The following is a 25,196-nucleotide window of genomic DNA, read 5'->3' as shown; positions in this document are numbered from 1 at the left end:
TTCATGAATCAAAACTGCAGGAAAAATAACTTATAATAATATTTAAATTTCCATATTAACTAGAAAAAATAATCAATAAAAGTATAGAATATTGAATTGGCACTATTAGTCTTACACATAATGCCTGCAAAAAATAATGTTTTAAGTATTTATGGATTTCTTTTCAAATGTACTACATATTTGTCATGAAATAAGTCTCAGTAAAATGTACAGAAATTGAAACATTTTAGATTACATAATTTTATTCTAATGAAATTGTGAATCTGTGATAATATATTTCAAAATTCCTGTTATCAGTAAATAAAGGAACTCCCCTACATTATGGATTAAACAATGAATTTATTAGAACAAAAAGAATTTAGAAAATATATTGAACTGAATGAAAATGAATATATGGCAAACAAAAATTTTGGAAAGGAGTTAAGCTATGCTAATACATAAATATATAATTTGAAATATCTTAGAAAATATGAAAAATGCAAAACCAGTGACCCAAGTCTCACTCTTATAGAAGTAGAAAAACTATACTAAAAATAGAATGAATGAAGGAGAAGAACAAGTATCAATGAAGTGAAAAATAAAACAACTAAGTCAAAGTCTCAGGTCACTCCCAGAAGAGAAACTCTGACAATTGGGTTGGTGTTTCAGTGCTAGGGTTCAAATATGCAAGGCCCTGTGATTTCAAGTATTACCAGAGCCACCCCAGAGATACTCAGGTGCTTCCGAGGCTACACCCATTGCAGCATGGGGGGTGGTCATAGGATGTTCGGAATCAAACCAGGGTTGGCTGAATGCAAGGCATGTTTCTTACCTCCTATACTATCTATCTGCCTTTCAAAGGTTATTTTCTTCCTCAGTACTTTAAAATTTATAAATTTAACAATAACATTCTATAGACAGCCATAGAGTAACAGAAATATAAATCACTGGAACAAAATAGTCATTTTCAAACAAAGTGAATAAACAGATGAGTTATTTGAAGTTCAGCCTGCTGGGAGAATTTCACTGCCACTGGCCTTCAAGGATATCCCATGGACCGAACATGATGGCCACTTAATACCTGTATTTCAAACTATAACACCCAAAAGGAGAGAGAGAGAGTAAGAGGGAATGTGCCTGCCACAGAGGTGGGGGGGTGGATGGTGGGGGTGGTGGGAGGGATACTGGGAACATTGGTGGTGAGAATGGGTACTGGTGGAGGGATGGGTACTCGATCATTGTGTAACTGAAACATAAACATGAAAGTTTGTAAGTCTGTAACGGTACCTCACGGTGATTTATTAATTTTTTTAAAAGTAAGATTCAACCATAAAAAAATTATATCCCAGATATGGGTAAATAGGTGTAGTGCTTTAGCTATATACCTTCTGGTCACTGTCACTGTAACTGTCATCCCATTGCTCATCGATTTGCTCGACCGGACACTAGTAATGTCTCCATTGTGAGAATTGTTACTGTTTTTGGCATATCAAATAAGCCATGGGTAGCTTGCCAGGTTCTGCCATGCAGGTGGGATACTCTTGGTAGTTTGCCGGGCTTTCTGAGAGGGGCAGAGGAATTGAACCCGGGTCAGCTGCGTGCAAGGTGAACGCCCTACCCGCTGTGCTATGTCACAAATCTATTTTCTGCCTGCAGATTACAGAGAACTCTCCCATGAGTTCTTGGGTATAAGATAGGTGAAGAGAAGTCTAGCAAAAGGTACCATTGCCATTTGGATGACCTTTTCATCTTCACTCATGTATTTGGTCATGGCCTGTTCACATCCAATCCTGCATATACTGGATAATATACTGGATAATCCTGCATATACTGGATAATGGTATGCTGCTGTATATGACTTGGTGATACATAAGCCAGTTCATTATAGGAAAATCAGTCACATAGTGAATCTGTAGAAAACAGCAAAGCTTTGCTCTAAAATTCAAAGTATCTACACTAGGATTCACCTGTCAACGTTTCCACATAGTAGTAGTGCCTGTATTTCTGCCACACATAGCACAATTGAATCTGCTTGCTCTTGCGTATCAAGTGCATCAGCCTGCAGCTGATATGGACCCTCCTTTTAATTTAGATCCACTCAAAACAAACAGCTTTTAGGTGACTTGACAAGTAGACTCAGTGGCACGCCCAAGTAGCAATATGTTTTCAAAAGGTCCATTAGACATTTTTGTTTGTAAGAGAGACCAGGTGCAATAACTTAGTAATTTAAAAAGGATAGTTTCACATTACTCACACAACTTCAATCCTAGATGTTTTACTGGAATAGCAATTCACATTAATTGTCCACCCTTTGGCACCCAAATATCTTACAAATAAGTCAAGAGGTATTTCTGCTTCTGACTCCATAGGTCTAATCAGAATAAAGTTATTAACATACTAGACAATGAGATATATTGCAAAAGGCAAAAACCAATCAGATTCTTTTGAACTTAATAACAGAAAAAGGTCTGGATATTTTATATATCTCTGAGAAAGAACAATGAGCATTTATTTCTGGCCTTGACACTTGAATACAAACTGCCTCTACTAATGTTTACTAACAGGTATCAAAATAAAAACATTTTTCAGGGGCCAAATAGATAATACCATGGGTAGGGTGCTTGTTTTGCACTGGGCTGACATAAGTTAAATCCCCATCACCCCATAGAGTTCCCTGAGACCCACCAGGACTGATGGCTGAGCTTAGAGCCAGGAGTAAGCCCTGAGCAATACTGGGTTTCAAAAACAAACAAACAAAAAACCCACAAAACACAAAAAATAATTTTCCAGATCTAGAGTTCCATATACCTGGTAGAGAAGTTATAATTGAAGATACCACTTATATAAATTAATGATAATCCATATTCTCAAAACTTCTGTGTCTTTTGCACAGACCACAAAGATGAGTCAAGTGGGAATATGTTTGGATCATCATTCCCTTATCTTTTAAGTCCTTGATGATAATACAAATCTTGTCAATTTTTCCAGAATATGATATTGACTTTGATTTACTCTGTTCCTTAATATAGACACAGTGGCTTCCATTTGGCTTTTCCAACCATAATTACATTCACACCACAGATCATGTGACTACTGTTGTATCCTGCCAGTTACTGAGTACATTTATTTCAATTGTACATTCTAAATCTGGTAAAATGGTAAAGTCAAGTTTAGTAACCCACTGGGATCACTGTGAGAATGATGAGCTAACAATCTCTCTTGACATCCGATTGCCCTCTACAGGAGACTATTCTGGTACATCACAGTAAGAGGTTTAAAGCCTATAGGTACTTTAAGGTACAATTGATTCCTTTTCTCCAGTGCAGTTTCCTTTCTTCAAAAGGAAAGGAAAACTCTTTTTGGGAAGACAGAAAGCAACTGACAGCATATACTTGGGGTAGTTTACTGGAAGACAGAAAGCAACTGACAGCATATACTTGGGGTAGTTTACTGGATTCTTTCTTTAATACCTTTTCACAAGGAATTAGGAATTTGATCTGTAAATGAACTCAAGTCTAGAAATTGATTTAGGCACCGTGACTCTTAGTTCTTATTGTTCAGATTAGAGTTTTGTATACTTAACCTGAAACTTTAATCCTTATATAATGTAAGTAAGAATTTAGTAGACTTCCTCTTGATTTTACTCCTATGAATGTCATGATCAACTTAAAGCAATGGGTCTTCATAAGGCCAACTCTTCTGCTATCACTTTAATATTTTTATGACAGTAACTATGTCTACCTTGCCTTTGGCAATTAATTATTGCTATTTTTTCTCTGTCACTGTAGATATAGCTACACTATGAAATTAGGTCTCCCAATTCAGTGACTAAGACCAAAATCTTCAAGGCTGCCCAGATCAGAACTGGGCATCTTCGACCCAGATTCCCCATTTTCCAGTAGCTAGGCAGTCACACCCAGAAACTGCCCCGGGAGCATCAACGCCCAACATCCCATCAATGGCCAACATCCAGAAACTATAAAACCAAGCTCCAGGAATGTGTTCTTGAGACATCTGATAGCCTAGTTCTCTCTCTTGGAGAACCTGACAAGCTACGGAGAGTTTATTGCCTGTGCGGGAGAGCCTGGAAAGCTACCCATCATGTATTCATATCCAAAATACAGTAACAGATATATACATATCTCTCGGAGAGCCTGGAAAGCTACCAAGAGTAACTTGCCTGCATAGGCAAAGCTTGGAAAGCTATCCATGGCATATTCAATATCCCCACAACGGTAACAATAGGTCTCATTCCCCTGACCCTGAAAGAGCCTCCGATTGTTGGGAAAGATGAGTAATGAGAGGCTGCTAAAATCCCAGGGCTGAGAACAATAGAGAACAATTACTGGTGCCCGCTTGAGTAAATCGACTAACAATGGGATAACAGTGATACAGTGATACCCTAAGTTCAGGAATGAGACAGATATTTACTTTCTACCACTTCTGTTCAACATCATTCTGAATATATGCACCAGGAAAGTTAGGCACGAAACATTGGCACTGTTGATTATAAAGGAAAAGTAAAATCTGTGTCTATTTACAAATATATTATATTTTGTGTTAAAAATACAAAAGATATAATAAAATTTTCTTAATTTTCTTAAATTTTTATTATTTTAGCTAAAATTTCTTAATAAATGATACAATCAAAAGCACAATGTGATGCCACTTCACACCCATCAAGATAGTTTTAATCAAAATAAAGACAGCAATAACAACTACTTTTGAGGATGTGGAGAAATTTCATATCTTATTAGACAGAATATAAAGTGATATAATTCTTAAAAAAACAGTTTGAATCCCACAAATTGAATAAGCAGTTGAAATATGACCCAAAAATTCTACTCCTACATAGATATCCTTGAGAGTATAAAACAAGTATTAAATAAAAAATTTGCATTTGATGCTCAAATTTTTTTAAATAGTAATTTAAAAAACTAATTTTTTAATTTTAAATAGTAACATTATCTCTGAAAATAATGTAAAATAATGTTGTTTGTTTAATTTTAGATGCAATTAATCCAGAACTTAAACAATAATCTTTTACTATATAATTTATTTGCATAATTCGGGGTGTTCAGGACTGGAGCAATAACACAGTGGGTAGGGCTTTTGCCTTGCATGCGACCGACCCAGGTTCAATTCCTCTGTCCCTCCTGGAGAGCCCAGCAAACTACCAAGAGTATCCCCCCTCACAGCAGAGCCTGGAAAGCTAACTGTGGCATATAAGATATGCTAAAAACAGTAACAAGTCTCACAATGGAGATGTTACTGGTGCCTGCTGGAGCAAATCAATGGACAATGGAACAACAGTGCTACAGTACTGCAGCTGGGGCAGCTGCGGCAGCTGCAGCAGAAATTTGGGATGTTCAGGGCTTTTTACTGGTTTTGCACTAAGGAATCTCTACTGGTGGTATTTTGGGGACCCTATCAAACTCAGTTTGACCCTATCAAACATCAGTGCCCTGCCCACTGTACTATCACTCTGATCCCTTCAGAATGTACTTCAGTATGAATGTACTAAAGCAAGAGAGAATGAAAATAGAATACAATGAAAAAACTTGTAGAATGCTAGGGCACTAATGAAGACAAATTATATTCTTAACTTTTACTTTATTTTTGTAAAGTTGTATAACATTCATTCACTATTACAACACCAATCCCATAACCATTACACCTTGCCACCAACTTTACTTCAAATGTTCCCACCACACCCCAAGCCTGCCCCTAAATAATTTATTTTGTATTACTTGTTATGAATAATCTGTTAAAAATGATCCAACTAAAATAAGTTTCCCTAGAGAAAAGTGTGTGAAGATTGTTGTATCTCCCCCTGGAGCCATTAAGACATGTACAAGAGATTACTAATATGTCATTACAGGTTAAGCCAGTGTGCAAATATAATTACATTATTGTAATTATTACTATTAATATTTTGAGAATGGTTGGCTTCTACTTTACACCCCACCAAATATGGTGTGCTACTCTTGGTACCTCAGTGGTGTAGAATATGAGATGTCACTCCAGGAATCTTAAAATTTTAAATAAGGTGATACATTTGGAATTAAAGTTTTTGGGGTCCAGAGGCATCACTGCAGCTTGTGACTCTCTTCTGATATTTATTTATGAGTCTCTGAATCATGGACAATATTGATCATTGACAGTATCATGGACAAAATGGTGCAGAAGCAGTTCGTGGGGACAACTACCAGGCTCCTGAAAGAATAGGGGGATCGGGAGAGGTTGCCAATTCCCAATTTCATGAGATCTGCAGATTCTGGTCACCAAACCCACATACCTGAGTTTTTCAGCAGATTCACTCATGGATGATGCTTATCTGAGCCTGTAGAGATTGGCTGTCAGAATGGCAGCTATTGAGTTCTGAATTTTGGGCTGCCAGGGTTCTATTTGGGGTGGATGGAGTTGCTCACCTGCCCCCCTCCCAATTGCCTGCCCCAAATGAGAGTCAGCCTGGCTCAAGGTCTAGAGGCATCTCTAAACAACTTATTCTTAAGGGACAATTATCACATCTTTATAACATCCAGAATTTACATGAAAGGTAACAATAATTCTTGTTATAGGTTATAGATATCTCTACAATTTTTCCTGTGGATATTTTCATTCTAACGACTATGCTTGCTATTCTTTGAGGACGATATAGCCAAAACAGTCCTGACTTCTCTCTTCTCTGTTGTCCAAAAGGTTTTAATAGAGGTCAGAGAAGAAAAATCAGCCAATTTTTACATGGAACTATGAGAATAGCAGATTTGCACCTCACAGGTTTATTCTGCTCACTAACAATAACTTAAAGCTTTTGTCTTAAATTTGTCATTGAAACTTACTCTTTAGCAGTTACTAGAACTTAGGACTAACTTTTTCCTCTCTTGGAGAATGAGCAGCAATTCCTAATCATGTGTAATTTTCCTCACCATTTATTTAAAATACACCAGATTAGAGTAGAAGATTGTTCAGAGAAAAAAAATCTAGGATTCCTTCAATAGGTATCTTGAACCAGAATCATTGTCTCTCTCTTACGCTCATGACTAGATACAACTGAAAATGTCTTACTTTCTGCCTTTAAATTCCCAAGACCTTTAAAAAATTCAGACAACTATTTAATTGCCTTGTTGTCAAATCTTATTAACTAGCACCAAACTAGCGTTTTATTAAACTAGCACCAAAAAGTTTGAGTTACACAAGTTTTTATACAAGCATTTTTTTCACCAGACATACATTTTACTGTCTTTTCTTATAAAAGAGTCTGATTTCAGATCCTTTCTGTCATTTTGAGAGAACAACCAGAGACTCGGGGCAAGGTGCATACCCAGAGTGATAATTTATAGTTGTTGTTGTTGTCTTAATCTGGTAGATTTGGCTGTCAAAGAGAAAGAAACTTCTTTACTTGTGTTTTCCTAAACTCTTAGATGACTACACTAATACAAGTGTCCACACAATGCTTAACAAAAATAAAAATTGAAATGTTGCATGTAATTATATGTGGTACATTTAATCAGATTTTTCCTGTGAATAGATTATAAGGATATTTAGCCCCAATTTAGAATTACTACCACTACACCTTAATGTTACTGGAATAGCTCCTTTCTTTTTAAATTTCCCTTTGGGTTCGAAAGATAGTTTTATTTCTGAAGAGTTACTTTTTGATACATAAATATAAATTTGTAATAATGTAAAATAAAAATAGGGCTAGAAATATTGAGGATCTAAGAAACAAAATGAAAAATTGCAAAGCTTTTAATTTCTTCTGAAAGCTTTTAAATTCTTCTGAAATTAAAATACAAATATTAAAAAATAATTCTGGTTAGACATCACAATAAATCATTTTATTAATTATCTATCACATTGACTGGCTAATTAATTCACATGCAAAACACCCAGGATGATATTTCTAACTCCAAGACACTATTTCTAATGCCAGATATTTATCCTAAAGCACATGAGGAGCAATAAGAAGAGAATAAAATCTTGGGAAGCTGAGTTATTTACTGAGAACAACCAAATTTACTATTCTAGATACTCCAATTATTTATTTCATTTAACTTTATTACATTTTATTGTTTTTTTTAGGATAATCTCGATTGTACTCAGGACTGACTCCCAACTCTGCTCAGGGGTCACTCCAGGCAGTGCCAAAGTTCAAATCAAAGTCAGCCATTGAAAGGCAAGAGCCTTAGCCCAATAGTTTAGAGACTAAGAAGCCCATGATGTTTTGTTGACAGATTAAGTATCTGGTATGTACTTGCTTCCTAGTGCTTGTTGGCTCTCACATCGTGTTAGAGAACAGGAAGTTCTCTAGGGTCTCTTTATAAAAACATGAATCCATTCATGAGGGCTCTATCCTTGTGTCCTCCCCCCACCGCACCCCCACTCCCACCAAGCCTCACCTTCTGATGAGGCGGTCTCTTGTTTCTGACACCAAAATTTTATTTTTTTTTAATTTTATTGAATCACCATGAGATAGTTACAAACTTTCATGTTTGGGTTAAAATCACACAATGATCAAACACCCATCCCTCCACCAGTGCACATTCCCCACCACCAATAACCCTGGTGCACCCCCCCACTTTTCTCATCCTCCTCCTACCTCCATGGCAGACAATATTCCCCATACTCTCTCTCTACTTTTGGGCATTATAGTTTGCAACACAGACACTGAGAGGTCATCATGTTTGGTCCATTATCTACTTTCAGCATGCATCTCCCATCCTGACTGATTGCTCCAGCCATCATTTTCTTCGTGATCCCTTCTCTATTCCGTCTGCCTTCTCTCCGCTCATGAAGCAGGCTTTCAGCTATGGGGCAATCCCCCTGGCCCTTGTATCTACCGTCCTTGGGTGTCAGTCTAATGTGATGTTATTCTATACTCCACGGATGAGGGCAGTTCTTCTATGTCTGTCCCTCTCTTTCTGACTCATTTCACTTAGCATGATACTCTCCCCTGACACCAAAATTTTAAAAGTCAGTTTGTTTCTCCAAATCAAGAGAAAATATGTTACAGCAGGAGAAACAAAGACCATTATTTTCATGATAGCTTCACAGGAACGACTTCTCCAAAGGCCTTCTTCCAATGGCCTATATAACTGACTGACTTACGGTCCATCAAAGTGCTGATGTAGGTCCCTTGTTTGGCACCTGACCCTATGGCATGAGCTTTCAGTCTGACTTCCTGCCTTACTGAAGCAGGTAAGTGTTTAAGCTGCAAAAATGGTATAGGAATTCCTGGTACTAACCCTGGACAAATGACAAGGAATAAACTTCTCTCTGCTCTCTGCTCTTGCTCCCTTCTCCCTGGACTGGGCACCCCTCCTGCCTGGCTTATTGGCCCTCAACTCTTCCCTCTGGGAGTGGTGAATCCCATCTACTCATTTACTCATCCTTCACTAGTCAGGTAACCAGTGCCCCCCTCTGAAATCTCCCTTTTTGTTACTATAATTAACACTTTGAATTAAATACAAAATTTGTGAAAATTCTTCTTGTAAGAAATGAATGTCAGGGTCGGAGAGGTAGGTTGAGGTACTTGCCTTGCACACAGTGACCTGGTTCGGTCCCCAGCATTTCATATGGTCCCCCTAGTCAGTGTCAGGAGATATTTCTGAGTGCCAACAGGTGTGCCCATTCCCTCCCAAGAAAAAAAGAAGGAAAAGAAAAAATTCAGACCAGATAGATACTACAGGAATTAAGGATCTTTGCATGTGGCTAACCTAGGTTTGGTTCCTGGCACTGCATGTTGCCCTTGAGCACAGCCCGAGGTAGCCCCAGAGTACAGCTGGGTTCGGCCCAATACCTCTAAGCACCTCAAAGCAAAATGGAAAACGCCCCTCCAGATTTAGCACTATTACTTGGTTGATTTATTTTGTTTTACCTGGTGGGGGCCTGGCAAGCTCCCCGTGGTATACTCTATGCCAAAAACAGTAACAACAAGTCTCACAATGGAGACATTACTGGTGCCCATTTGAGCAAATCAATGAACAATGGGACAACAGTGCTACAGTGCTAACAATTTTTACATAAATAGCATAAAAATCTCATCCCTCTCAGAGAGCCTGGCAAGCTACCGAGAGTATACTGCCCCACAGCAGAGTCTGGCAAGGTACCCATGGCGTATTCTATATGCCAAAAACAGTAACAAGTCTCACAATGGAGGTGTTACTGGTGCCCGCTCGAGCACATCGATGAACAACAGGACAACAGTGCTACAGTGCTACAGCATAAAAATTACTAACAATAGTAACAATGCCATCACATTGGGAGTTAGGATTTAAGGTTAATTTTGTTGAAACACAGCATGCCTAAAGTAATGCATCACTTAAATTTCTCAAGGAAGAGGGGTTACTTGGATAAGGGTTGGTTTAAGAGAGGCGGTAGGAGAGGTTAAGGCAGAGGGATAGCATGAATACACCCTTAGGGGAAAAATCATTTATGTAAGAAGACACTGTGGTTGGATTGCAGAGATAGGCAGAAAGCACAAGTAAAGAAAAGCAAATTCAAATCTATTTGTGGGCTGCATTTAGATTTTTTGCTTTCATCTAAAGCCAAGAGATACTTGAATATGTTTAGAAAGTATTAATGGTAGGAAAATCCTCCAATTGTAAAATTAATTTTAGTTTCTCTAATTTTCAGCAGCCCTTGGCTAAACCCTAGACAATTTATTCTACTCTAAATTTTATTACTTCTATTTGGTAAGGTAAAGAAAAGGAAAATTGTTTAAAGATACATCATACAAACTATGAGTCATTTGTTCCCAAATCACTGACAATTTCTATTTCATATATTTCTTATTTGGAGTTAGTCTTTTGTAAAAAACTAAAGCACGCCGACGGGGCGTACACTCGCGGGCTCTCCGGGCAGCTCTGTCTCACCACCCACATTCGGTGCCCTGGAACCGCTGTGTGTGGCTGTCAGTTGAGGGTAGGCAACGGAAGGAGAAGGCCAAACTGGTTGCTCGATCAGTTTATTTCATTCTCTCTCTCTGCTTCTCTCCCGGCTCTCGATCTCTCTCTGGATCTCTGGATCTGGCCCCCCAACCCACTCTTACAGCCTAGTTAAATCTCCCCAGCATGAGGGGGTTGGGGTGTACACATAGATGTGGTCACCATCACTAGGGTTGAGGTTCCTTTCCCTTAGGGGATGCTTCTCCTAGGACTTAATTCTCTTTCAGCAGAAGGATCCACCCAAGGGCGAAGTCCCATGAGTGTTTCTCTTCTCAGCCAGCAAACATAAGAATTCATAACATTAATCATTTTGTATGGACACAATAAGAGATGCATTAAAGCTTATGGAATTGCTCTCCTGGGGCCATCTCAGTCTCAGACTACAGTGCTCAGGCCAGATCAGTCTTTCCTACCCCTAGCAGGGTCCTAGTCTCATCATTACTTTCGGATCATGACAGCATTTGTCTATGATCAAGCTCTTAACTTATAGTTAAGAATTAGGCACTTTGGCCAGGCCCATCTCGATGCCAGGGTAGCACACAACTCACCGCTTGCCCTGGATCTGTCCTGTCCTTCGTCAGAACTCTGCTTTTAGGGTGCTAGGAACTGAGGGCAACTGAGGCTTAAGTGGAGAAAGCAGATGCCTGGGAGGGAATAATATTCAAAGCCAGTTAATTCCCAAGTTACAAAAACATAATATTGTCTTCTTGTGTCTATACAAAAAAGACATAGTTTTAAAGTAAATTATTCAAAAGGCATAAAGAGGGAAGAAAGGCAATGTTATAATATTCAGTGTCCTAGGAAGGTCTGACCTTACAAATTAGTTTAAGGTTAGTCAGATTAAGGGAAAGCCTTGGATTAACTGTTTTGGGGAAGAGAGCATAGAGAAGTGATTATAGCTAAACAAAGGGATGGGAGAGATTCGGGAACACCTTGATGGGTGAGACTGGGGTAAGCCTAAACTCCGGAAAAAACCTGGACACGCTACTCATGGCAAGGGGGGAGAGGACAAAGTAATGTCATCCTACAGTCTTTCTTTAATATATTCATTCTTGCTTTTCAACAAAAGTCTATAAACCTTTATAGAATTTTGCATATTGTGGGGAATTATTAGATATGTTACTTAGATTGTCAAGAACATGGGACAAAATAAATTCAATGAAGTTAGCTAGAAAGAATTTTAAAAAATGGGGTACAGGTAGAAGGAGAAAGAGGATAAGAGGAAAAATAGAAGTGCAGTGCATAAAACTTAAGATGGTGGTGTCTGAAAACATATCTGGTAATCCAGGCAAATCTTTTCTTTGTCAATGAGTCTTTAAAATAAATAATAGTGAATAGCTTTTTCATTAAAGCTTTCTGGATTAAAAGCTCCTAAAGTGTATAGGAATATAAAAAATTAAACATAACAAATGAGTTATATTTAGAAAGTTATTGAACACTGATCTCAATATGAGTCCAATGAAATTATTTCTAACTTAGAAGACAGTGTGCTGCTAATGAAGTATAATTTCCATATATCTAAGTTTTTATCATCAGGTATTCAGTTTTAGCCAATTTTTGTCTTACAGCAGAAAAATGAAATACCTATCTCCCATTTTATACAAAAGTCAATCAAAATGTATCAAGACCTTGACAATAAATCATATTCCATTAGATATATTGAGGAAAATATAAGCAGAATTCCCCCAGGAAGTGAATTACAAAAGTATCTTCACTGACATGACTATATTGGTAAACATAAGACAAACAAACACAGATAAGAGGGGCTATATCAAATGAAGAAGTTTCTATATCAAAAGAAAAGCTAAATCAAAAGACATGCTAATAATTGGAAGAAATATTTGCACACAATACATCAGATTAGTATATACCAAGGATTAGTATGCAAGACATAGTAACACAAGTATCAACGTCAATAAATACAACAACCATACTTTAAACTGTGGGGCAAAAAATGAACAAACATTTTTCAGAAGACATATGGCTGGTAGGTATGTAATAAAATATTAATTGTCACTTATTGTCAAGGAAACCCAAATTAAAATAACAATGACATATCACCTCACATAAATAGGAATGTCATATATGAGAAAGGTAACAAAGGTGGGCAAAACACAGGCTCTATATTACATAAACAACATACTAAACAAAGAGAAAAATGGACAGTGAAAGCAAAAAGATGGGGAATGATACAGAGGCCAAGGTCATGGGCCCTTGGCTCCTCTATGGTCAGAGAGAAGTATCTGTATACATTTACACCCCTAGATCCAACGCTAGATTCAACACTGCCATAAGCATGGTATCCAAATCACAACTTCTAAACTTTAAAAAGTAATAATCAAGGAATCAGGTTTGAGAGTGACAGAAAATTTTGGATGATGGTGGAAGGATGGGAATATGGATTACAGTTGTGGAAATATTGTATGTCTGAAAGCCCATTGTAAACAACCAGACATATCAATGGTTTCTAAATAAATGTAATAAGAAATTTTAAAAGGACTGACTTCAACAAACATTGGGTCAGTAACGGCCAGTTGCAGAAACATATCCTCATGAATGGCATATGTTCTGAGGTGTATGTTTAGAAGTGACCAAAATCGATATACTAAAAGACCTTACTGAAGAAGTGGCCCACATTAAAGATACCTGGACTAAAGCCATAAATGTTATGTCACCCTGGAGAGTGATCTCTGGAATGTCTTCACAAGGAATTTATAAACTTCACATTTCTATCCCATTCTTTTTTATTTTATATTGAACTTATTTTATGCTGAATGTTCAATATTTAATATTGAATTTTGTCTTTTTTGTTCTGAAAGGCTCCAGTGAAGATACAAAGCACAGTACACTATGACTAGCAATACTATGATAATTGACTCTAAGAATATTTACTACTCTCATACATTAGAGAAGCAAAGTTTGACTATGTTTAGTCATCTCTTAATGATAAACAACATTTGGGAAAGCAATATTTATAATAATTAAATACATTTTATTTATTAAAACATCACTGACTCTTTCCAACTAATGCTGGCAATACCCTCACATTTATACATAAAAGGGTAAAACATCAGTAAGTCCTACTAAAATTTCTCACTGTTTTCATGAATATAGCCATTTAAAAATTTGTTATCAGACTCTCAACAAATGTAAATACATATAGAAAAAAAGTTGTGTGAATGTGGAAAAAGGAAAGAAAAGCATTTATCACATTACTGAATTTTCTATCCAAGTAATTAATGGCAAGTTCAACTGGGAAGCTGCTAGAATTAGATTTCTTTTAAAACACAAAAATGACAATATTTTTAAATAATACTCTGGAAAAAGGAGATATGATAAAAGTTGCTGATAACTGTCAGAATGAGCTAAATTTTAAAAAGTCTTTGTTGGTTTTAAAGTTAGGAAGGCTGTCAAATGTGGAATTTCCCATAAAACAGTGCAGAGTCAAGATTTAATGAGTTCACAAAAGCTAGGTGATAACTCTTCTTTGTAGGAAGGAAGTGAACTGTCTCAGTAAATAAGTAGAGGAAGAAGGTCACTTACACCTTGTAATTTGGAGGCACTAGTCCTGACAACAAGTGGGAGAATAGGGTCAGTCTGTCCAGAGTAACCCTTTCTATGTGCAAATTGATTCATTCAGAGACAGAGAAACCTTAAACTTTAGTGCAAAAGTGAAGAAGCCACTTATCACCTGTGGAAAACTCCCCACTTCCTTGCACATTTGACACTTTTTCTAAGACAGAGATTTTGCCCATCAATAGACAGGACTCATAATAAAATAGGAAATAAATTTGAAAAGATAAAAATAATAACCTAGTTAGAAGAAACACATGCACATGCCCTTATATAAAAAGATGCTGATTAAAATTCATGATTACCTTCATATTGATTAAAAATTTAATACCAAAGTAATGAAATGTTTTATCAAAGATATTAAGTTTAAGCATCAAGTATTCATTCTATCATTTCATAAGTTATTTAAATATCACAATGCTATAAAGAATACACAAACTGGTGGGATGGAAACTGAAGCAACTAACTGGGAGGGGAGGACATTTGAAAAAATATTATAAAATTCTTCTGAACATTCTTACCCTAATCTTGGAATCTCACTTTAGGGAATATAACTATCCTTGTATAACACGTTATAAGAATAGTCACTCACTGTAGTATGGTTTGCATAATGAAATCTGGAAACCCTTTACATTTCCAATACTAGAAATTGGGCTGAGGACTGGTCTACAAAATCGAACTTATCAAGGTGGGAGGATCTTTAGGCAATGATGGAGAGAAGCAGATTCTGAGAAAGTGGTGCTGGGTGGGAGTTTACATGCATGAGATGATACCATTATCAATACTGCAAATAATGGTGAACAAAATAAATTAAAACACTTTTAAAGGTTGAAGAAATCTCTATAAATACCAAGTAACCTTTAAAAGATGTGACTAATATTGAAAGAAAAACTAATACATTCAAAATCCATCTTCAGCGATTTATTATTTTTTAAATTTTTTATTAGTGAATCACTGTGAGGTATAGTTAGAAAATTATGAACTTTCATGTTTTCATTTCATTCATACAGTAGTGATCGTTTACATCCCTCCACCAGTGCCCATTCTCTACCACCAATGTTCCCAGTATTCCTCCCATGAACCCCACCCCATTCCTCACCACCACACCCTGCCTCTGCGGCAGGGCATTCCCATTTGTTCTCTCTCCTTTTGGGTGTTGTAATTTGCATTAAAGGTATTGAGTGGCCATCATTTTCAGTCTATAGTCTACTTTTGGCATGCATCTTTCAACCCTAGTGGGTCCTCCCAACATCCTGTACTAGGCGTTCCCCTCTCTATCTCAGCTGACCTTTCCCCCAGCATGTGAGGCCAGTTTCCAAGCTGTGGGGCAGACCTCCTGGTTCTTATCTCTACTGCTCTTGGGTGTTAGTCTCCCATTCTGTTACTTTATATCCCACAAATGATTGCAATCTTTATATGTCTGTCTGTCTCTTCCGACTCATTTCACTCAACATGATGCTTTCCATGTTGATCCACTTATATGCAAATTTCATGACTTCATCTTTTCTAACAGCTGCATAGCATTCCATTGTGTAGATGTACCAAAGTTTCTTTAACCAGTCATCTATTTTTGGGCACTCCAATATTTTCCAGATTTTGGCTACTATAAACATTGAAGACAAGTCCAACAAGACCCTCCATGACGTTGAAGCTAACGGTATCTTCAAAGGTGACACACTACTGGTCAGGCAAGTGAAAACAGAGATAAACAAATGGAACTATCCTAAACTAAGAAGCTTCTGCACCTCAAAAGAAACAATGATCAAAATACAAAGACAGTCTACAGAATGGGAAAGGATATTCACCCAATACCCATCCGATAAGCGGTTGATATCAAGGATATACAAGGCACTGGTTGAACTCCACAAAGAGAAAACATCCAACCCCATAAAAAAATGGAGTGATGAAATGAACAGAAACTTTCTCAAAGAAGAAACCAAATGGCTAAGAGGCACATGAGAAAATGCTCTACATCATGAATCATGAGGGAGATGCAGATCAAAACAACAATGAGATATTACTGGCACACATCCAAAAGAACAAAAGCAACCAGTGTTGTCTCGGATGTGGGGAGAAAGGGACTCTCCTTCACTGCTGTGGGAAATGCCATGCCAACTGGTTCAGCCCTTTTGGAAAACAATGTACCTTAGGGACTCTGGTCTGATGTTGAGGTCTTTAATCCATTTTGATCTGACTTTTGTACATGGTGATACATAGAGATCTGAGCCAATGTTTTTTGCATGTAGCTGTCCAGTTTTGCCAGCACAATTTGTTAAAAAGGCTTTCCTTGCTCCACTTCACATTTTTTGCTCCCTTATCAAAGATTAGATGATCATATATCTGGGAGTGTGTGTCATAGTATTCAACCCTGTTCCATTGGTCTGCGGTCCTGCCTTTGTTCCAGTACCATGCTGTTTTAATTACTACTGCTTTGTAGTAGAGTTTGAAGTTGGGGAGGTTGATTTCTCCCATTTTCTTTTTCCCAAGAATTGCTTTAGCTACTCGTGGGGGCTTATTGTTCCATATGAATTTCAGGAGTGTTTGCTCCATTTCTTTGAAGAATGTTATGGGTATTCTTATAGGGATCACATTGACTTTGTACAATGCTTTGGGGAGTATTGCCATTTTGACAATGTTAAATTCTTCCAATCCATGAGCAGGGTATATCTTTCCCTTTCCTGGTGTCCTCTTTTATTTCCTGAAATAGCATTTTGTAGTTTTCTTTATACAAGTCCTTTACCTCCTTAGTTAAGCTGATTCCAATGTACTTGATATTTTGAGGCACAATTGTGAACGGCATTGCTTTTTTCATGTTGCTTTCTTCTCTCTCATTATTTGTTATTGTAAACAGTGCTGCAATGAACATACAAATGCAGATGTCATTTCTACTGTACCTTTTTGCCTCTCCAGGATATATTCCCAGGAGTGGTATTGCTGGGTCAAATGGGAGCTCAATTTCTAATTTTTTAAATTTTTTTTATAGAATCACCATGTGAAAAGTTAAAAAGCTTTCAGGCTTAAGTCTCGGTCATGCAATGATCATACATGCATCCCTTCACCAGTTCACAAGTTCCACCACCAAGAACCTCAGTATATCTCCCATCCCACCCACACCCCCGCACCTGTGTGGCTGATGATTTTTACTTTACTTTCTCTTTACCTTGATCACATTCAATATTTTAATAGAGAACTCACTATTATTATTTTGGAATTTTCCCCAACAATCAGACCTGCTGAAAAGGCATCATTTGATAATTTGTTTTCCATTGCCGAGAATGAAAAGCAGGTTTTGTATTTCTGGTATTTTAGTAATTAAGTCCAGAGAAATTTCTGCCAGAAATCGCAGCATTGCAAGCTTGTACCTATGTTTAGTGGGCCTTATAAGATGGCAGTCACCATGCCGCCAGGGAAAGGAAAGGCCAAGAGAGAGAAAAACCTTCCCCCTCTTGGGATGGCATGGGGCTGTAGCTTAGTTCACAGTCTAGAGGCATTTCTGCTAGAAGCCACTGGGTTCCGAAAGTAGTTAGTTGGCCTTCCCGGGATCATGGGCGTTAAGGAATGGAAGAGCTGTTTGTGTTCGGCCACTCAGGGTCACATCCTCAATTTCTAATTTTTGGAGAATCTTCCATATTGTTTTACAAAAGGGCTGAACCAGTCGGCATTCTCACCAGCAGTGAAGGAGAGTCCCTTTCTCCCCACGTCTGCGCCAACACTGGTTGCTTTTGTTCTTTTGGATGTGTGCCAGTCTCTGTGGTGTAAAATGATATCTCATTGTTTCAACCTGCATCTCCCTGATGATTAGTGATGTAGAGCATTTTCTCATGTGTCTTTTAGCTATTTGGATTTCTTTTTTGAGAAAATTTCTGTTCATTTCCACCCCCATTTACTGCATCTTCAGCATTTTATACATAGTACACTTATGTATGCATATCCAGCAATGCCAACCAGAGTTTTCCATTACTAATGCATTTTTCTTTCTTTTTTAAAGAGCAATAGAAGTTAAAGTTTCAAGTTTGTATATTAGGGTAGAAAAGTCTCAGTACCATTTAGTAAGAGATGAATATGGTAAAGAAAACCAATTATTTTTGCAAGGTCAAAATTTCATCACAATCTGTTCTAGTCAAAGAAAGTGTCAGTCGCAGACCTCACCCAGGGAGGAATTTGTTTGCATTGCACTTCATTCACTCTGTCAAGAGAACTATTCATTCTCCTCCTAAGTGGTCCTTGAAGTTGGAACTAAGACTAGGAAAGGCAGTCTATTGGATAATACCCTGCTGCTCAAATGCTCAGTGACTTGAGTCTTGCTTTATACTGTGGTGTTTGGGCTGCAATTTAATCAACCCTGAACAATGCATCTAAACAAACAGAATGAGGAGCCAGCCTAGATAGGGAAAGACATCCTGAGTGATGGAGATCTCATTATCTGCCTTTATGGAGAAGCTTAGAGAGCCAAGAGGGAGGAAAGAGAAGTAAGAAGATGAGTGTAAGGAAATCTGTGGGGGTAGAGCCAGGGACAAGGATGGAACAAGCTTCCTTCTGTTAAAGTGAGTGTGGTTCCGATCATGATTAGCAGGAGTCAGGATCGTGAAAGTTATAATCATGACCATCATGACTCCTGCTCCTCTCGTAATAGGAGCTTTATAGCTAGAGGTGCTGGCATGTTTGTTGACAGAACTCAAGGGGTGAAAAAGAAGAGTAAATGTGGACAAAGTAAATAAAACTATCCCTGTTTGGGTGTGTTTTGCTTTCCTTCACAACCCTTAGGAGTGACAATGTGGTCACACTTTTATTACAAGTTATCATTGTTTTAACTCAAATACTAATTATTTTTTATCTTATATATTCACAATAACAGAATGAGGGGAAAAGGGCAAAATTATCTTTCCTCTTCATAAGTGCAAATAGGAGCTGGAAACAGTGCAGTGGGCGGGAATTTACCTGCATATTGCTGAGCTGGGCTTGACCCTGCTACCTCATATGGTTCCTGAGCACTGCTAGGGGTAATTGTTGAGCACAGAGACAGGAGTAACCCCTGAGTACTACTGGGTATGACTCCAAAACAAAAAAATCAAACAAAACCCCTCAAAGTATAAATAAGGCCTCTTCTAAAAATCCACAATAGAGATCTTTCGACCTATTAATTTGTTTTATTTTGTTTTAATTTTTAGTTTTTTAAAGAACCATGATTTTCAGTAATTGATATTTGAATTTTAGAAATCGATGGTTCTAGCACCAATTTCATAAGTTTCAACTTTCATCCATAAGTGTTCCTAAATTCCTTCTGATCTCCTACGTCCAGGCTGTCGCCTTCACAGGCACAGCTTGTGACTTTGTGGTTTAGATACATAGTTACGCCATTCCATGACTTTACTAATGCACTCTAGGCCCCTTGCCCCTATTCTGTTGCTTTTCTTTCTCATCTTCTTACTTCTCCCCTCAATATCATTCCTTTTCTGTCCTCCATCCTATCTTCTGAAATCAGGAGAGATATAGGCACTTATATATTGCATTCCATCATCCAGTTATTCTATGTACCACAGATAAGTTAGCTCATCCTTTTGTTTGTCCTTCTAGCTTACTTCACTCAATGTACCTTTCAGTTCTAGATAGATTGCAGCAAATTGCCTAATTTTTCATTACTTGCTGATACACAGTGTTCCATTATGTTATGTTCTGTTATATATTCCACATCTTCACAATCCATTTATGTCATTAGACACCTAAGTTGATTCCATATCATAGTTATTGTACTAAGTTCTTCAAAGCATAATGGTGTTTATTATGTCATTTTGAATGATTTTTGTGTCCTGGGGATAGATACCCAAAGAAAAGGAATTGCTAGGTGCTTTCACAGCTCAATTCTTAGTTTATTGAGTACTTTCCATCTGTTTTCCACAGGGATTGAACCAGACAACGTTCTCACCAGCAGTGGAGATGAGAGTTCCTTTGTCACCAAATCCGAGCCAACACAGATTGTTCCCACTATTTTGATATATGCCATTCTCAGCTGTATGAAATATTTTATTTTCATTTGTTTTGTTTGTTTGATTTGGTTTTCAAATTTAGTGAAAGTTATCATGATAACTGATTATTTCTGCTTCCTGTATTTTCTTGCTGCAGTACAAAACAGCATAGTTAGCATACTAAATCAGTGTACCCCAAGAAACGAAGTGTGAAGCAGTCTCTCTGTTGGTCTTCTGACTTGACAAGACACATTGCCTAATTATAGGGACCATTTGGTTTTCCATAATGTTCCTTACATGAGAGGAAAATGCCTTTGATGATTTTCAACACTGGCAGAATCAGAGTCAAATAATACCTAAGAATGTTACCCTTTTGTTAGTCAATCAGATTTATAGCAACAAGTTGTCACTCAAGGGGGTTGAATTTGGTTATCTTAATTGTTTCAAGACATAAGAGGGTACTCCCTCCTTTTTCTTTCAAGTAGCTACTGATCCCACTCCAACAGTGTGTGGATTTGAATTTACTAACAATGAAGAAGAGGCTGCATGAGGAGCTTTTAAGATGGAAGGGAAAGGGGAGAAGAGGAATAAGAGGAGACTTTGTCATTTATTGGGGATGTGAAGGTAAGGTGGGAGAAGTAAATGTACATGCCAGCATGATGCTGATAACTCCATCACCTTCATTTCCTAAGTTAGCAACTAGTAAGTATTAAATGCCTCTTATGAGCCAAAACTTGGGTGGAAACTTTTAACTGGTTATACATTTTCTAGCCCTTTTTAAAAGTTTTATTGAATCACCATGAGATAGTTGCAAACTTTAAATTTTATTGAATCACTGTGAGATAGTTACAATCACACAATGATCAAACACCCATCCCTCCACCAGTGCACATTCCCCACCACCAATATCCCCAGTATAACCCCCCATTTCCCACCCTCCCCCTGCCTCCATGGCAGACAATATTCCCCATACTCTCTCTCTACTTTTGGGCATTATGGCTTGCAACACAGACACTGAGAGGTCATCCTGTTTGGTCTATTATCTTCTAGCCCTTTTAATGATATCAGGAAAACTGATTGGCTTTCAAAATTACCTAAAAATGTTACATTTAAATAATATAAAATGACAACCCTTTAGTGAAACTATTGACTAAAGAATAATTCCTAATCCAGCAGGACACATTAAATGACAAAAATTTTATTTATAAATAAAATTTTAAAAACCACAACAGCAGAAAGTTTTGTTGAAAGACATTTTCATTTTGTATTTTAAATTACAAATAATTTAGATGTACAGAATGACAAAATAATATATCAATAATAATATATTTTAGTGGTTGATAGGTTTAAAAAATGACAGTTTAATAATATTAGACTTTATGAAAGGTCAAGCAGATATTCCTAGCAATTTTTTATAGGTGAAACTTCCATACTATAAAAGCCCTCACATTGTATAGCGACTTTGGTAACAATTGTCATAATCATATCTTCAAACCTTAAATTATTTAAAGTTGTGATGACACCATTTTTTACTTGTTATGTTAATAGTAATAAAATTAGTTTTTCCTAATGGATGTTTAACAAGAATAGTAATAACTGTAGACAATAGGAAATGAGTGTTAAATATTTTCATTTTTGGAGAGAATCTCCAAAAGGCACTCAGGAGGCCCAGGGAACCCTCCTGACTAACTAGTTTAAGACTCAATATGAGGACCTGAGAACTCGAAGATGCAGACCCTGTGATGCCAGAGGTAACCCAGGCACCCCAGAGACTCTCAGGAATTTCTAGGCTCACACCTGATGGTGTTCAGGTGCCTCTATCTCTGTACCCTGTGATGCTTGAGAGACCATGAAGAGATCGTGAAGGGTACAAGAGGTGTAGGCTGCATGTAGCACATGCAACAGCCCTGTACTATTTTCCCAGTACTTGAATATTTTCATTACAAAAGAATTAAGAAAAAGTTAAAATAGTTGAAATAAACTAAAATTACTTGTATTTCAATTATGTAGAATTATAACTGATAGCATTTTAATATATACTTTTCTGCATTATATTCTATGTTGTCTAAAATTATTTTAGTTTAACATGTAAGTTAAAATATATACACTTATCTACTCTTCCTTATCTGTCAGAAGTATTGTATCACAATCTCAATAGCAAAATATGAATTATTTTACCCAAGCCCAAACTTAACTAGAATTCACAATTCTTTTTCAGTCTAATAGGTTAAAATACTTTCATCCATATTCACATTTTCATTCTTCTTTATATTCTTTAATCATTACTATGGCCTGTTAATATTAGTGTGTTTGCTTTAGGATGAGAAGTTTGATCTGTTTCCTGTCATGTGCAACAGATGTTTTTGCAAGCCTGAACTTACGTGTTAATATCTTGATATCTTCCTTTTCGACCTTTTCTTTCCTCAATTCATAATTGAGACAGGCCTTAAATATATTTATTTTGTAGGTATAATGATGCCTTAAAATTCTCAGATGACATTTTATTTCATGGTACTCTCTTTAATTTTTCTCATTATTGTACAAACTATCATCCAGAAGCTTTTGGCCAGGGAGCAAATGATCACTGTTTAGTCCAGTAACATTCTGCGCTGCCATTTATCCAATGATTGAATCTGCTTTGTAACCCAAATCCAGTTCCAACATCTAACAGGATGGAGTACACCTGTGCATTTTGATGAGGGGGACATAATTTTCCCCATTATTATTTTGTTGTTGTTCTCTGATTATTAGGTGGGCTGGAGCGATAGCACAGTGGGTAGAGCTTTTGCCTTGCATGTGGCCGACCCAGGTTCGATTCCTCCATCCCTCTCAGAGAGCCCAGCAAGCTATGAGAGTATCCCACCCACACGGAAGAGCCTGGAAAGCTACCCATGGCGCAATCGATATGCCAAAAACAGTAACAACAAGTCTCACAATGGAGATGCTACTGGTGCCCACTAGAGCAAATCAATGAACAATGGGATGGGATGACAGTGACAGTGACAGTGATTATTAGGTATAGACCACACAATCTGACAGCTAACAAGTATCACCACTTAAATCATTCCAATTTCTACCCTCCTCTGATTTGTAAATCTTCTCTTTTGAGAAATGGTGGTTTTACCACTGCTTTTCTTCCCAATTCCTCCGGGGATTCTCAGTCTCTGTCTGGTTGTAGAAATACATAATGTCCATAGAGTCAGAAAAGAGAGAATAGAGGTCAGAGAAGATACAGAAATAATAATATTTATATAATCCTGGGAGAAGTACCATAAGGGTAGAGGATAATAGTGTCCTTGGGTTATCACCACTGTTACCACTTACGTCCTGATCCGAGGCACCATTCTCATTTTCATGACCTGTCATTTCAGGATGCAAACTTTAACCACGGACAGTGGGATTTTTCTTAAACTATATGTTCCCAATTCATAATGCCAATTGTTTTCATTAGTAGAAAATTTAATGAGGGTCCCCCCGGTTTCCACGCAGCCGCCCGGCCCCGTGTCCCGCGACCCCGCCATCCCGCCTGGCTCCCTAATACCGGCCCTCTCCCCAGGTAATAAAACCACTCCCGGCCACGCCTCCCTGGGTCCCCCCCGGTTCCCACGTGGCCCGGATATCAGATGTACAGCAGCTGCCCTGCCCCGAAGCCAGCGAACCCCACCATAAAGATACTGGGGGCGTGGCCTGTATCTCAGGGGGCGTGGTCTCAAAGGGGGCGTGGCCTCCTGCCTGAGTGGCAGCTGCTATCACGGCCGAAGTTATAATTTTTTACCTTACCACAATAGGTATAGTCTTTCTTTGAAAATCACTTTAGCCATCTCAATCACTTATGCAAAATAGCACATCAGCTTACTTTAACTTTAGAAAAACTATCAGTGAATAAGAGAAGCTTAGAAAAACCTTCCTAAAGAGAACTTAGCCTTAAGCCTTCATTAGAACCCCCACATCAATCAGGAAGAACGCCTGAGGAAAAGGAAGAACTCTAGAATAGGAACAAGGCTGCCATCAGCAATAGCACAACCAGAGCCCCTCCTTCCCACAGCAAGAGGGAATAGGAATAAACAACTACAAAGTTCCAACTCTATACTTCCATAACAATATGAAGAAGCAGCGAAAATACCCTCCACGAAGAGAAGATGAAAAAAAGATTCCAGGAACCGCAACAGGGGCTACTCACATCTACAACATATCAGATAAAGAATTCAGAAGGAAATCTTGAGGAGAGTCGACGTACTCCAAGCAAGCATGGAACAGACATCCAATAAATTAAGGGAGGATATGAATGAAGCACTGGAACCGTCTACCAAAAAAATGCAGGAAGAAATGAGAGCAGAACTTTCAAAGCTAAAAACGGAAGTCACACAAATAAAGGAAATGGTAGATGAATTAAAAATCTCAGTAGATGCCCTCAACAGTAGAATGACTACAGCTGAAGACAGAATCAGCGACATTGAAGATGAGCTGCAGAAAACTTACAGACAACAACAAATAATGGCGAAATACCTCAAAATGGCTATACAGCAAATCAGAGTCCTCGGGGATGACTTCAAGAGAAACAACATAAGAATCATTGGAGTACCAGAAACACAGGGCAGTAACCCCAATGAAAAAAAACACAGTCAAAGACATCATTGCTAAGAAATTCCCAGAGCTGGAGAAGGCAGGCATCCAGATCCAAGGATTCCAAAGAGTGCCAGCAGAAAGAAACCCAAATAAAAAAAGCTCCAAG

The 25,196-nt window shown here is 37.7% G+C and overlaps 1 pseudogene; it reads right to left on the bottom strand.

Moving 5' to 3' along the window:
• LOC129405888 (uncharacterized) overlaps positions 1-23,985 on the bottom strand; it is a 41,630-nt pseudogene extending 17,645 nt beyond the window's left edge.
• Positions 23,986-25,196: the final 1,211 nt, after the last annotated feature.

Source organism: Sorex araneus, chromosome 6 (genome assembly GCF_027595985.1).
Source record: "Sorex araneus isolate mSorAra2 chromosome 6, mSorAra2.pri, whole genome shotgun sequence".
NCBI classification, from domain to species: domain Eukaryota; kingdom Metazoa; phylum Chordata; class Mammalia; order Eulipotyphla; family Soricidae; genus Sorex; species Sorex araneus.
Note: the sequence above shows the minus strand (reverse complement) of the source record. Positions and strands in the feature narration are given on the sequence as shown.